This window comes from Phymastichus coffea, unplaced genomic scaffold, assembly GCF_024137745.1.
Source record: "Phymastichus coffea isolate CEN01 unplaced genomic scaffold, Cenicafe_Pcof_1.1 PCOF00132, whole genome shotgun sequence".
In the NCBI taxonomy this organism is placed as follows: Eukaryota; Metazoa; Arthropoda; class Insecta; order Hymenoptera; family Eulophidae; genus Phymastichus; species Phymastichus coffea.
Window position 1 is genome coordinate 10370 of NW_026706943.1, and position 13253 is coordinate 23622.

A 13253-nucleotide genomic window follows, 5' to 3' on the forward strand; every position below is an offset into this window, starting at 1 on the left:
TTAATTATTTCATCGGATCGAGTCGAAAATACCAACGCGACATAATGCTAAAATAGAAGCTCCGACGTTTCATCGGAGTAATCGGCTTTGCTAGAATTTTATGAGTAGTCGTGCTATATAAGCTATCATTCTCGTTCAAGCTCTCTTTGTCGCCTGTTATTTTTCTTTCGTCAAAATAACAACTCGAGCTCGGCCAAGCAGATTACATATAAAACGCGATTACCGAGATTTCAGTCGAGTGGTTTGTGCTTAATATGAATTCTTTAAATTCTGAGTACGTCTCATTATAATTTAACGCGCAGACGAGAGTCGATCGATTCCAGCGGAGCTTTGCGGAGAGCGATAGAGAGAGAGATAGAGAGAGAGAGAGCGAAGACATTCCAAGATGCCCATCGAATTCGCTCACTAGCTTATTATTTAACGATCGATAACTTGATTTCACGTGGTCGAAATGGTGCGTTTATCAATGTACGGCATCGGATATTACTTCCGCGTATTACTGCACGCTGGACTTGATGTTTTTTTCATCATCTCGTGATTGCTGGGTGAGGCCAAGGAGAAAAAAAATAAAAAATAAAACGGAAAAGGCGAGTAAGCCGTAGGAAGATTGTCCTCTTGTTTCTTTTTCTCGTCGTTGACATAGTTGCAAAAGTCTTGTGGCGGACGAATTGATAGTGGTCGTTGATTATTTTACTCACCAGTATCCTGGGCTACGAGAGGCTCGATTGCCAGCAAGAGAACAAGGAAAATAGGAGTCATATTGTCCGTCATTGCCATTCAGCCGCAATGAAATCCGGCAAAGTCCCGGGGGAGCACTTGGAGGCACTTTGAACGGTGACCTATGCAAACACAAATAAAATTCACTTCTGTCAGTAGTGGCCTCGTCATTGGCGCATTGTGCATATCGGCCTGGCAATGAGCCGGAAACCGTCGGGTTACGACAACAGGGTTGCTGAGGGGGGGGGGGGGGGTGGGGGGCAGCGAGAGAGGATGCGGCGGGCGGGCGGATGGTTCAGCGGGAGTCTGGCAGGGCACTCTCGAAGCAGGACGGGCGCCGGTTCGGATTTCGCGAGCGTTTCGCTTGTCGCGCACAACCCGGCGGCTACGGCGGCGGCGACGACGACGGCGAGGCGACGACCTCGAAGCGCGCACTTCACAGAGGCAGTGCGGTGCAGGTAGAAAAGAAATCGCGGCGTCACGGCACGGCGAGTGCTATATGTACAGAGCTCGTGGCGTCGAGGTGTCGGTGCGGGCTAAACCATCGTTGCTTTCTTCCTGTGGTTGCACGAGCGTCCCATAGCTCGAGAGCCCGAGCAGCCCAGGTGTGCCGGTGGCGGCGTGGCCGACGAAGCGCGCGCTACGGCCTGACTGACTCGCTCTCTCTTTCTCCCGCGCGCTGCCCTCCCCTCCCGGCGCTCTTCTCGAAACTTAAGGGACGTCGCCGGCGCATGCGTCCCCTTCATCCGGCTACCTCTCGCTCCGTCTCGCTCCCTCTCGCTCTGTCTCTGCGTCGGCACCCTGACACCTGCAGCCGTGGCAGCGGCGGCGGCGGCGGCAGCAGCCCGCGACCCGATCTCTGCTCGGGAATCGTCATCTCCCAGGCCCGGCGGAGACACAGAGCGAAAGAGAGGGATGGCGAAAGAGAACGAGACAGAGAGAGCGAGAGAGAGAGAGAGAGAGAGAGATGTGCTGCAGCGCGTCAGCAGCGAAAAATAGTAGTTCGGTGTCGGGTGGGCGGCGCGGTTGCGCGTCTCGGAGCGCCACGCATGCTCAGCCGCTAAAGTCTCTTTGGCTCTCTGCCTCCCCCTACCCTGCCTTCTCTCCGAGCCGCTCCGCAGGAGGGATCCGCAGCCTGCTGCTCGCGACTCGCCGCCTCGAGCAGTTTCGGCTTCGATGTTTGCTTGTCCGGTGGTGGCTATACGAGCTTGCGCCACCGCCACGCCGATCCGAGCCGGGCGCCATCCACGAGGTCTTCCCGACAGTCGAACCGCTCCGATCCGCCGCCTGCCCGCTCCTTTGATCGCGCCCTGTCGCGCCGCACGTGTTCTTGGATTTTTGGACCTTGGACCACGGACCCAAACCATCGGGGGACACGTCCAATCCCAACCGATCTTCCAATTAGCGCAGGTAAGTACACAGCTATCTGTCTTTTATCCCTCGAGCTAAACTGAGACCTTGGTAATCATCATTGACGTGATTGATTTCGATGGAGCTTGGATCGAGCCAATGAGAGCAAACTTCCAGTGGACTGGAGTACTCTGCAAAGAGCAACGCCGATCGTAGCTCCGCGAGACGACGATCAATCTGCGGTCCGCTTTCTCTCTCTCTCTCTCTCTCGTAATTTTCCTTTCTGCTCAGCTTAACTCGAGGATTTCTTTTTATTTTTCAATGTAAACTCAAGTAGCCAGTGTTCGAACAAAGGATAACAAGCCGAATAAGAATAACCGTAGCTTGGAGTTCGTCTGTGCACTCGTGCACGTCAAGCCGTCGAATTAAGCTATCCCAGCACATCTGCCTCCACTCCGCGACTCATCGTTCCTCTCTACAACAACTATTCTCGCTTGCTTTTCAAAGCAGTTGATAAGAGTGTTATTCACTTCCGCCTATCTTAGGTCGAAGAATTTTCACGTTGCCATGCGATTGTCATCAAATAATTTACATTAACATTAAAACTCTCTACAGGTGCAGTAAAAGCTTGCGAGAACTGTAAGCCATCAATGTTCGTTCATCGTGAAATATTATAACATTCAATTTTATGGATGAACAATTTAAATTGTGCCTTTTCATCCTTTACGCTGAATTCATGAGATATTGATCAAACAGGGCGCAGTACTTATCCATTATTAAATCATGAACAAGTCATGTAATTAAATTATTACATGAGGTTTTAATATATTTTGCAAATGAAAAGACATCCATAATGTTATTAATTATAACGACATAAACTAATCAAAGGTAATACAATTAGGGGAGAAAAAGAGATATAATTTATTTTACTTTTGAGGCACAAGCCTATTTAATGGACTGAATTCTGGTACATTTTATAGCAAATTAAATTGATAATTTTTCCATTTAGTTTTACTATATACACATTTTATATAATTAAATGGTACCACGAAATCAAGACTATCGAAAAAATGTTTCAAATCTAATAATTTAACGTAGGACATCTAGGCATTTTAACTCCTAGTACTAGAATCTAAATTTCTAATGACAATACACGCGTATGCAGATGCGCACACACACGTTAAGTCTTTCACAATTTTCTACTAATTATCGCGATTATAGGAAAAAAAATCATTAGAAGTGATCGACTAAATAAAAACTCTATTTATGTCAGCAGGTTACAATATATACAATGAATCCCATAAAATATGTATTGATGTGCCATGTTTCATCAAAATTTCCAATTGTGTGTATATAATTTTTTTTTAGTTTTAAAATTTTTAAATTGTGTACTCCATTTGAAAATTTTTTATTTCATTTTCCCTTAGTTGAACTTTGCTTCATTTTGTGTTTCTAATACCATCGAGAGTGTATACTAATCGAGTATCCTTATGACATCCTTTGTTGATCCTTAGAAGTTTAAAAATGTTTGAGGATTTTTTTGGAATTTATAAAGAAAACGAAGAACAATAAAGTCAATCTGATTTTTACTGATTAATACGAATTCGACTGGTCAAAACTCATAAAATTGCACAACTGATACATTTGATCAAGATTGTGTGAATTCAAATCGCTATAAGAGTCGACATTTCGAGTAAAAAATAACATATGATTTCCATTGTATTTTAATTAATAATAATAATTAGATAAATGTTATGTATTTTGTCTTTTTCAAATTCTAAAAAAACTATAAAATATAAAACTATAAAAAATCAGGTTTTCGTTTTTATCAATATCAAAATGACCCTAAAATTAAGAATGTGCTAGCAGTTTGAATGTTTGAACAAAAATGGCATCGAATAATGAACTTTTTTCAGATATTTGTCAAATTGAAACTTTATTCTAGTCTCTACACTCTATAGCATTTTTCATTTAAAGTAAAAAAACACCTATAAAGTAACAGTATCTTTTATATCATAAAAGGGATATGATTATTTAATTGAACCATTCAAAATATAACTTCATCAGGAATATCTATAATATTCTGATAAGCCAATCAAAAATATATTTTATAAATAATGTTTTAACTTCAAATGTTACTCAAAAAATATTTAAATATTTATTTTTTCCCTTACTAAAAATCTTCGTAAAAATAAATATTTGAAAAATGTTGTTATCTTATGAATTTTAAAAAATGTAGACAAATTTAAAAACTCTTAAACAATTGTTTTGTTTTGATAATATTTGCCTTCACTTAACGGAAAAATTTTTCAGTTCTCATCTGTTTGATAGCCATTTGAATTTGCACAAAAAAAAACAAACTTGCTACAATGGTGAATCCTCGTTAATATTCATTTTGTATGATAATACTTCATAACATAGAAACATTTAAATAATTTCTGCTGTACAATGATTCGAAACTTAGAAAATAATGTTTAAAATTGTAAAAATTTTGAATACTGTTACGCAATCAACAATTCAATGTGCTGATTTAACTTTTCCCAATTTTACACAAAACTAACCGCATAATATACAAGTAGCAAATAATATTAAAAAAGTTTACATTATAAATATAGTTTCCTATACCAACTTCGTGACTACAAACTAGACATGTTTTCAGAAAAAGTTTCCCTAGAAGACTTGCATACAACGTATGTACTATGAATATCTATTCTGACGAAGTGTAAAGTTTTATTAATGAAAATTGATTTGAAAACTGCAGTTTCGACTGATAAAAGTTGAATACGCACGGATCGTCCTTTTATTTTATTTTTCCAACTGCGCACTTGCATGAAAGAATTGCGGTTTATTGAATTTTTCTGTTCTATTAAAAACTGAATAGAAACTGCTGAATCGTATGTATGAAAAACAGTAGACGATAAAAGCTTCGTGTCGTGCTTCATAATTCATAAGGCTGTAAGTGTTTTACGTTCGAGACTCAAGGTTTGCGACAGAGCTTTCAAAAGTATGAATGTTCAATAAGACGGTTATAATTAAAAAGTTTAGAAGTAACCTCGATAAGAAAGTTCAATAATTGAATATTAACCGTAGATGAAAATAAAGCCAGAATCTCTTATTAATAAAGATTGGATTGCTGTGGTATCCTATATAATCTATCAGCTCTAGAAATATGTATGATACCATTCTACTTTCAAACAATCTATGATTCAGTAGTATAGACATGCATTTAGTCAGACGAGACATTCTGTTCTTGTACACGGAGTACAGTCAAACTATTAAATTAACGTCTCGTTAATTTGAATAAAACAACTGTTGGTGCAGGATATATAACATATTGCTGTAGATGCACATTGGTGGCAAAACGGAAGGGTTAGGAAAAAGGGGCAGAGAAGATGGAGGGGACGAGGTGGTAAGAGCAAGGCAAGGCAAGATTAGACGAGACGAGGCGAGAATATTAAATTTCGCGAGAGATCAAACAATGGTTAGGAGAGTGAGCCGGAGAAAATGCAATTAAGCGAGACTAGTGACGCCGCGTCTATTGTTATTTTTCGCCACACTCGCGGCAGCACAAGCAGAGAGCGCGGCACTCGAGCCTCCTCTCGTACACGCGGAGAGGCAGCAGCAGCAGAAGCAGCAGCAGCGGGAGCAGCAGCAGCGAGAGAAAGAGTAAAAAGCGGCAAAAGCAAGCGAGTGAAAAGGTAAAAAGGACGTAACAAGCGAGTGGCGTTGGGCAAGGCTCCGTCTGAGACACCGACCCTCCAACAACAAGAACAACAACTACTCCCTCACAACAATAGCCTTTGTTGGGCTATTCTTTAAAAGATTTTTCTTTTCCGGAGAAATCCTTGCTGGGAGTAAGGGGAGCGGTGGAGCGACAGCGCCAAGGAGCGCCAGGGAGACGGATTAATTAAAAGTTTTTAACGCCGCCGTCATCCGTTGTTCGACAGTGGAAACAGATGACGCAAGCCCGACACTTAAATATTATATGAGCCACTGGCGATGGGGTTCCGATCCGAGTGCAAAGCTGGCATGGATAGCTCGTTAAAACGCAGCTCAGACGAATCGAAACTTTATTCAACTTGCCCGGCAGGCTGATCGGCCCGGCAGAGCATCGGCCTTTTCGTCCGCGCTCTTTTGTTTCCTCGCGCTTTTTGCGCTGCTCCAGCTTTGTCCGCCAATTAGGTGACTCGAGATGTGGCACGCTCGCGTACCCCACGCTACGGCTAATTGACGCCAAATCCGTCGGAAGAGATCGCGTATTATTCCACGCCCTCTCTGCTCATTTGTTTGTCCTTGCAGTTGCCGAGGCTACTCCGCGGCTTCGCATTTACCTTACCCCCCACCCATTGCAATTTATAGCTTTGTGACGAGCGATCGTAAGTGCGTCCTCGTTTCAATTGTGATTCAAGAAGTAACAAGAAGCAGCCACTAGCAACGCGGACATTTAGCCATATAATCAACAACTTGAGATGAAAAAAACCTCGGCTAGTCTAGACTTTTAATTCTATTAGGCCCGCATCTTCTGCTTGATACGTCTGAGGAGGCATTCATCTCGTAATATTGGAATTCCAGTGGAAGCCGACGAGCAAAAAGAAATCCCGACTGAAAGGCATCCAGTGAGCTTTTGACTTGGCCGCTGCTCAATGCAGACGGGAAATATTATTATTTTTCCGAGCGCTCCGCTTTGCTTGCCACGTTCACCTTGTAGAAAGAGAGAGGGATAGAACTGTAGCTGACTGGACGGTTGAATAACGCGAGTCATTGCTTTTATCAACGTTCAATCGCATTCGAGTTTTTTCAATGATAAATCCCTCATTTTCTCTCTCCCTCTCTCTCTCTCTGGTTCTCGGGTGACAGCAAGCCGTAGCCTGATGAGAAAAGGCAAATGAAAGTAAACTAAATGAATTGCTTGTGGCGGATAAAGCGCTGTCCCAGCGTCGTATTCTCATTTTTTTCGTTGACTCTTTGTAATGGCCGGCGCAGACAAGAATAATAGAGGCGCGTCGCAATTAAATTCTCGCACTTGCTGGAAAATAGTCTTGCTCGTTCTCTTCCTCCTTCGTCTTCTTCTTCTTCCTCTTTTGCTTGCTCGCGCGCGCGCGATCTCGTCTGTTTGCGCTTCTTTCGGGACAAAGACCGCAAGATCGTGGGTGGCGACGGCGGCGCCAGAAGGCGAGACAAAAGCTCGAGCAATCTTTATTAGAAGAGGGAACTTATTGCAGTAGAATTGTCTCGGGCGAGGTGTAAGCTCGTGAGAGCTCGATCGAGGATAACAAATAGACAAATACGGACAAAGGAAAAAGAAAAGGAAGGCGGAGAGGGGGGCAGAGTGCTGTTAGTATCGAGAATTTTAGCGAGAAAAGCGGATCGCAGAACGGATGCGCGCAGACGGGGCGCGCCAAGGGGGGAAGCTGCAAGTGGCGGCTGCAGGAAAAGTTGAGTTGAAAAAGGCAGTGCGCGAGCGAGCGTGCGAATAAGGTCTGACTGACAAGAATGGATGCGCGCGTGGAAAAAGGCCAAGTGAGGCGTGGGCGCCTCCGGCACGGCAGAAGCAACGCCAGCAAGTGACATAAACAGACAAACAGACGGACGGGCAGAGACAGACAGACTGCCTGATAGAACGCCAGATGAATATTGTAAGGGCAGAAAAGCGGGGAAAACGAGTCAACTCTGCGGAGCAACAAAGAGCCATTGTGAGCGGCTCCCTCGCACACGGAACATTTTCTTTCAGCCTACTCGCGCATCTCTCTCACTCTCTCCGTCCCGACTCGGCTCTTGACTCCGCCAGGCTCCGCGATTCGATGCCGGGCCGCTTGATCAGCTCAATTAGCGCTGCTCAGCCCGACAGCGCCCCGCCGCTGCTAGCAGTTGCTGCGACTGTTTCCCCAGAGCGCGGGCATCTTTTGCCTCGCTTACGTTCACAGCTCGTCAGTTAATTGCGATGTAACCAATGCCGGCGCGAGCCCGCGCTAGAGCTAGTCTCCGGAATAATCGCAAATAGCAGTGAGCGTAAAGCAGGGGCGTAAATATTCATAAGAGCTCGGCAAACTTTCGTCAAAGAGTTTAAAAGTCGTGCTACTGGCGCTGCTGCCGCCGCCGCCGCTGCTGGTGCATGGCGGTTCGCCTCGCAACTACGCATTACCCAGCAAGTTTGGCTCCGCTGTGAGAGAGCAACTTTTTGCCAGCCCCGAGGTCCCCGAGGCTTTCATTAAAGCGGCCCGGATTAATGGGCAAAGCCGATTCTTTGGCAGCCAGCACCGAGCTAGGTGCGCCAAGCACCTGCCGCGCGGCAGCAGCGCGGTCGGTGGCTGCCGGCCGCCTCTAGCCGCCTGTTGCGTCCCCACTCCGATTTTACCGCTATCGATTACCATTCCATTAACAAATTGCGCGCGGCCCTCCAGCTCGGTTTGAAAAACTTTCAAGAGCCAGCCCTCCTCTCGCCCTCTGCCCTCTGCCCTCTGCCAGCTAGCTGCGCGCCGTCGAATCAATGACGACGACTCGATCATATTATTCCAGTCCAATCGTACAAACTTTTCAATATTCCAGGCTGATTTACGACGCAAGGCTTAATTAAATGAGAACGCTCGTCCGGCCAAACTACCTCCGCTCTTCTTCCCTCTGTCTCAACCTCCGTTTTCATTTACTCTCGCCATTTTCCACTTTGCTGCTCGCACCTCGATCGGCATCGATCAAATGGCAGCTCTGCAAGGGCCTTCATATCCGAGCGGAGTCTGCGAGGTGAGAGGGGGGGGGGGGGGAAGAGAAAGGAGAGCTCGAGTCTCGAGCCATCTGATCGCCTCGAAAAAGGCCGGAGAGATCCTTTTTTGATTGCGTCGGTGCTACTTTTGCCGCGCGCTCGCTCCTTGCTTCGCCTTTTTTCCCATTTTTTCGCCCTCGCGCAGCCACATTTATATTGCCGTAAGCTCGAGAGTTTTCAATATAGACCGACCGGCCCATCATTTTCCTGTCCTTTCCTCGCGTCCGTTCATTAGAGCGCGCGAGCGCAAGCCGGAGCTAAAGTTGTCGCTCATCTGACACTGTCGTAACGCGCTAAGCTCCCGCTGACAAGGGAAAAATGCCAGCGGCTCGACGCCAACAGCGGTAGCACGTGGCCGCGCACTCCCGCGCGCGCGTTCCTGCTGCCAGCGCGGGCTCGCCCCAATCGCTCTATATGATGATTAGTCGGCCGTTGTTCGCCGCCAGCTCCGTTCGCTCGGTGCGCCTGGCAGTCGGACGCTCGCGCAAGGCGCCTCGAGCGCGCGAGTGTGGCTTTCCATCTCAATCATTCAAAAATGAAGACGGCCCGACGCGTCCGAACTGGAGAAGCTATGGGGAGAAGCGAGGGCGGCTTTCAATCTTGGATCCCACGATAATGGCCTGAAACAAGCGGGAAGGCGTGGAGGGGGCAGGGAGAGGACTTTGATGCAGAGGCAGCAGCCTCGGTCCTCGGCGCTTGGCAGCAAGATGGATCCGCGACATCCATATTCGCAGGCGCGAGTCTCTTTGCCGAGCTACGGCGGCCGTAATAACGCGCTCCATGCAAATGCTTCATAAAGCAGTTCCGGCCTCGCGCCCGTACGCCCGCGCGCTAGTGAGCTACGCCGCCTCGCAGCCAGCCAGCAGCCGGTGATTTACTGCCGGCCGCTATCTTAGCCGCACGCCCGCCACTTTTTAATAAAAAGGACCCGATAAATGTGCGCGCTCCCCACCCCGTTGCCGCTCGCCTGCCTTCCAGCCTTCTCAAGAAAGAATCTCTTTTGAAACACTTGTTCTGTTTGCTCGCGCGTTTTTCTTTGTCTCCCGGCTCCCCGAGCCCTTAAATCCCAGGCTACACATAAGAAGTGCTGAAAATCTGTTTGATTTACGGATACCCAGACGTCGCTCGCTTGCTCCAATACCAACTCTATGATTTACGGACGACACTTTCTTGTTTCTTTTTTTTTTTTTTGTTTCTGCCTCCTTTACTTGCCATCCCAACCTGTCGACTGCTAATTTTTCATTTGAATGAACGCCCCCAAGCCTTCGTTCTTTCCACGCCCACGATCAACACTCGAGGTGGGCTTATTTATTTTCCAGTCTTCTGGTCTCTCAGGAATGTTCGAACGCGCCACTCGCTCCCCCATTGGGGAGCGTTTCAATTTGTTTTAAAGACACTGACAGTCGCCGGAACGCGGACAAGTTCAGCTTGTAGCGTCTAATTCAGAAAAAGACTTGCGCGGATACCAGTGGCGTCCGTCGTCCTGGCAAGCGCGCGGGCTTGACGTTGCCAACGACAAAGAAGCGATATTCCACACCGCAGCCGGGATTTTCGCAGCCTTATCTATATATACATGCCTCGCTAAGCCAACCTTCATCCTTTTTTTCCTCCCCTCCGTCGTCCGTTCTCTTCTTCGTCTTTCTCTTCTGCGTAATAATACTCTTCCGTGACTTATAAACCGACTTTGTCTCCTTTCTTGCCTCCCCTTTCAACCCAGCTTCCCTTCTAATTGTCGCAGAAACACTCGGGTGAAAGCATTCAATTTGCCAATTTTTCCAGTCTCGATCTCAACTTTTCGATTTGATCTCGCTTATTTAATGAAATGTTAATAATGAGAATAATCAGAAAGCTCGGCGTTGTCGTACTGTCGTTGCGAAAGTAGTTTTTCAACAAAGCTAAAAGAAAGCTGGCACGATTTGGATGAAGTAACGTAGCGTAAAATCAATATAAAATTGCACAATGGACGAAACGTGAATCCATATTGTGAGTTTCCATTTGCAGGAGGCGAGAAAAGCAGTATGGATGCATCGGGGGAAAATCCCGGATTTGTGCGAGCGACAACAGCAGCAACATGTTACAAACTCGGTGAAAAAACCGCATACGGGCTGCTATTCGCTTGTTCCGTTACCTCACCCCTCTCTCCCTCACGCTCATGTGCAGTGTACCTCCTCATTTCAAAGCGTTACAAAATTTAAACTCGAGCGAAACATTTTTTTGTTGTCTGTGGCAAAAAAGCAAAAGGAAAAAAAACCAGCCTATCAGTCAATGCAATAGTCGCGAGTGGCAAGGGCAGAGCGAAAGAGTGTGGCGGGCCGCACATGCATATGCCGGAGAAACATGGAGGTGCGGCGAAGTAGTTGTCGGCAAGTCTCATCAATTTCAAAGTTGAAGCCCCGCAAGTGCTTCTCTCTAAACATGATAATCTTGTCCGTTCCCCGGGGGAGTGGAGGCTGGCTCGGATAATCCATATTTCTCCGGATATTCAATTTCCTAGGCCACTCGCAAGTAGAGGCAACTTTTCCCGCGCGAAGCTGGCGAGCCGTGCGCCACGTGCCGCCTCTATTTACTTGCTTAGCTCGTTTTGCTTTATTTCGGCTGGTTTTAGTTGGCATTTGGCCTCATTCTGCCGCCACTCCACCTTGACAAACGGCAAAAGTTGAGTCAAGTTGCCGCGCGAGCTGCCGGCCTTAAGGCGCGGATTTGCACCGCGGGCTCGCTAAAAATCAGGAAGAGCCATTCGAGGTCTCGGTGGCGTGGCGCAAGAGGGGGTCAACTCTAGCCGACTGCTCGTAGCGGCGCGTGTCGGCTGCAGAGTTAGCGCAAGATTAAAGCTCTCCCTCTCGTTAGCGATGAGTTGGCGCGCCTTTCCCCCGCCCCGCCTCGACGCACCTGACACACCTCAATTAAGCTCTCGTCTCGACGTGGGATCTCTCGAGGCCGTCAGGCCCCCCCCCCCTTCTCTTTCTCTCTCTGCAGACTTTATTACGAGTTGAGCGAGCCGCCGCCGTCACTCGATGCGCGGCTCGATTCGAGCGTGCTGCTACCTGCCTACGCTCTCGTCAATCCGGCAGCCCCGGGCAACTTGCTACGCGCCAGCCAAAGTAGCTGCAACCGAGCCACAACTTGAAGTGTACGGAAGCCGGACGATGCAGCAAGTTGTTCTGCCTGTTCCTCGGTGGTTTCGCCTAGAAGCCGGAGAATGTCACCTATAGCCCAGCTTCGCTACGCCCCCGCCGTACACGCGATGGCTCGCGCGCGCGCGTTTTCCAGACGTGTGCCAGCCTCTCTTATTTGAACAGTAGAACAGCGTTGCACGCGGCCATCAATTAATCGGGCGAATTCAGTTGAGCGCGAAGAAGGAAGAAAAACAGGCTCGCTTGATTACGTTTGAGCAAGCAAGCGCAATTGGACGGTACGCTCGCGGCAAGGCGCGCCTAGAGCCGGAGAAAGGGTCTGATTTTGTTTGTGCTTGGGCGCGCTCAATGGAAGTTCCCACTCGACTGCGGTCCCGGCTCATCTTACAAATTTTATGCAAATATCAGACTGCAGCCTAATTAACTCGCCTTGCCCTCCTCCGCCGGCCTCTCTCCTCTCAGCTCGCTGTTTGCGCATCTACAGTCTGAATCCTCTTCCAATTACACGACTTCATCGAGCGCACGGCGGCGATTTCCCCGCCAGCGCCACCGCCGCCTATTTCCAATCTTTTCGCGGCTATCTTGTTCGTAATTGTTCGAACGGCGCAATCGCGGCGCGGGAGGAGACTCGGGTAGCCGTCGCGGGACTCGACGCCGAGCGCGGGCAAAGTTGGCCGCGCGCGGCGTACGCTCGCGACGACAAAAAGAGCCTGCAATAATACGGTTATGTGCGACCAAGTGCAACTCTGCACTCGCAGCTGTGTACAAATTAATCCGCCCGAGCTCGCTCGCGCTCGCCTATGCCGAATGCTGGCCGAACTTTTTGGACATTTATGAGCTGACAGAGCTGTCCGAAGCTCCATTAGAGCTAATTCGTTCATTGTTTCGTTCGTTTGGCCAAACTTGCTCGCGGCAAACTTGTTAATGAAATTAGTTGCCCCTCACGCGCGTAACCGCTCTCCATCCCTCAAACCCGCCCTTACGTTGGTCTTTTTTTTATCTTGACAAAAGAGAGAAAGAGGTGAGCCAACTGCAAAAGGAGCATTATTTTTCGTCAAAAACTGAAATCCTAACTCCGCGTGTAAAGGCCGGAGCTCGAGACTCGGGCTCTGTCTGTCTCTTTCTCACTCTTTTTTTTCCGCTCACCCCGCCGTCGCCGCTGCTGCTGCCGCCCGCTGCTGTTCAGACTAATTTTTTTATGGCTTTAATGTAAAAGTTTTCCCCTGTGCAGCTTTCCGTGTTCTCTCTCTCTCTCTCTCTCTCTCTCTCTCTCTCTCTCTCTCTCGTGCCGAGTG

General features: G+C 47.8%; 1 long non-coding RNA gene across 1 annotated transcript in view; it reads right to left on the reverse strand.

The window, feature by feature from the left end:
* Positions 1-686: 686 nt before the first annotated feature.
* The window catches only part of LOC131671666 (uncharacterized), a 29410-nt gene continuing 16843 nt past the window's right edge, over positions 687-13253 (reverse strand). The window contains exon 3 of the long non-coding RNA XR_009302557.1: positions 687-839. This is a non-coding gene — a long non-coding RNA (uncharacterized LOC131671666). The remainder of the gene's footprint in view (positions 840-13253) is intronic.